Consider the following 2490-nt stretch of genomic DNA (forward strand, 5'->3'; position numbering starts at 1 on the left):
ACCCATAGCCACTGGTCCTCTGCATCTGTCTAGGCATTCTACAAACTGACCATACATTTCCTTTTCCTTCTATGCTTTTTATTCTTTACTTATTCACTTCTTGTTTAAAATCTAATATATTTCAGTTTTGCTGGCGCCGGCCTTCGTGTATTTCAGCAGTGGGTCCACGCCATTTTTTTATATACCACCCCAGGCTCTTTTCCTCTGCTTCAGTCCTGGCAACTGATCACACCACTCTCACCCTTCCTTCTGGAAAAGTACAGTCTATCGGTGTCACTCTTAGGTCGGAAGGCTCCGTATACTCGCAACATTTTTCTAAACTTGGCATCCATTCTCTATAGTTCTCTCTTTTGCCATTTTTATAATTTCCGCTCCATACCGAAGTGATACTATCGCCCATATACTTGGATTTTATTTCATCCAGTCAATTTTGAGCGCAGCATCAAACTCAGCCTTCGAAATACTCCATCCTCAGTTCCTCTTTCATTTCCTTTTCCCATTATCTCGTTGACCTCTTGTACACCAAGGCATTTGCATCCTTTCGTTTCAATTTGCCTAATGAAATCTCTCTATTCGGTAATTCTATCCCGGCATGGGACTGCATCTTGTCCCTTTTTAGGTAGATTATTTCGCACTTCTTGAGTCCAAATTCCATTTTAATATCTGTACTAAAACAATGGACTGTGTTCAAGGAACTCAATTGTGTCTCATCTTGCCATATTGTTTCAAATCATCCATGATGAGGAGCTGGTTGATTGTTTGGGAATTTTCCTTCAGTTTGTACCCTAGCTTTATTTTCCTGAGTGCCAAGGTCAGGAGTGACATTATTATTATTAATGTTGTTGTTGTTGTTGTTGTTCTTCTTCTTCTTCTTCTTCTTCTTCTTCTTATTATTATTATTATTATTATATTATTATTATTATTATTAATATTATTATTATTATTATTATTATTATTATTATTATTATTGTTGTTGTTGTTATTCTTATTCTTATTCTTCTTATTATTATTGTTATTATTATTATTATTATTATTATTATTGTTATTAATATTATTATTATTATTATTATTATTATTATTATTATTATTATTATTATTATTATTATTATTATTATTATTATGTATCTACTATGTTATTTGTAGAAATTCCTAAGCTTTCTCAATTCTATACTGCGTGGGAAATATTGCTGTCTAATACATTAAAGGGAAATTTCTTTTCCTAAAGCCATCTTAGGAAATATTGAAGATGAATACTAAAATAACTGATTTGTTTATAAACATATATACTAGAATTTGTTTGGGAGTGGAAATGGCCAGAATAGATTTCTGTGACATACACGTCTCTTTGGAACATTCTGTAATTTATATATACGGAAATGCTAGAGCTAGTTTAGTGGTGTACTGACAGAATGGGTAGGAGTGGTGTATAAATAATCCTGCAGTGTTTAGTTATATATTTTTAAAGTCCCGAGTTCAAGTGCTACTCAGATGACTTTTTTCCTTCAATCATTACTTGCTTATCAATTTCTCAATGTTGTACTAGCTACGGCGGTACATATTCAAAAATTGGAACGATATAGGGAAGATTAGCATGGTCCCTGCGCAAGGATGACACGCAAATTCGTGAAGCGTTCCATTTCTAACGCATATCAGTGGCTGCGTGGTAAGCAGCTTGCTTAGAAACCATATGGTTCCGAGTTCAGTCCGACTGTATGGCACCTTGATTAAGTGTCTTCTACTACAGCCTTGGGCGGACCAGAAGCTTGTAAGTGGATTTGGTAGAGGAAACTGAAAGAAGCCCGTCGTATATATGTATATATATATATATGTGTGTATGTGTGTGTGTGTGTTTGTGTGTCTGTGTTGGACCCCTCCCCCAACATCGCTTGACAACCGATGCTGGTGTGTTTACGTCACCGTAACTTGGCGGTTCGGCCAAAGAGACCGATAGAATAAGTACTACGCTTACAAAGAATAAGTCCTGGGGTCGATTTACTTGACTAAATGCAGTACTCCTGCATGGCTGCGAGTGAAATGACTGAAACAAGCAAAAGAGTAAAAAAGTAAAAGAGTAATGATCGAACTTAATGACTGATGTTGGTAAAACTATAATGGACTAAACCGATAGGAGTGATGAGTGATTAAATCATCCGGCGTATGAAAAACAAAATCCGTTAAAGGGCGGAGGAACTCTTGGGAGTCAACGGCCATCGAATAAATGTCTTAAGGATGTACCATGCGCGGGGACATAGAAATAATCGGACTGAATACCCGATCACGCGATTAAACATTGGGAGTGAAGGATTCCTAGCCTTTGTTAGGGCATCCTTCTAGGATAGATAGGTAACTGGGATAACTCCGACATAAAACCTGCGGCTCAGTGGTTACCGATGATGTTGACTTGTTCTTCTTTTCGGATTATGGCTGCTGTTCCGTAGTGAGTGGGATTGGCTCAATGCACAGCCTTTCCTCACTTTAAAAAAAATCTTC

General features: G+C 36.7%; 1 non-coding gene across 1 annotated transcript; it reads left to right on the forward strand.

Moving 5' to 3' along the window:
- The first annotated feature begins 1536 nt into the window (after positions 1-1536).
- Positions 1537-1643, forward strand: LOC115215961. Its single transcript, XR_003882039.1, has one exon. It is a non-coding gene; the product is annotated as a U6 spliceosomal RNA (small nuclear RNA).
- Positions 1644-2490: the final 847 nt, after the last annotated feature.

The sequence above is a fragment of the Octopus sinensis genome, linkage group LG9 (genome assembly GCF_006345805.1).
Source record: "Octopus sinensis linkage group LG9, ASM634580v1, whole genome shotgun sequence".
NCBI lineage: Eukaryota > Metazoa > Mollusca > Cephalopoda > Octopoda > Octopodidae > Octopus > Octopus sinensis.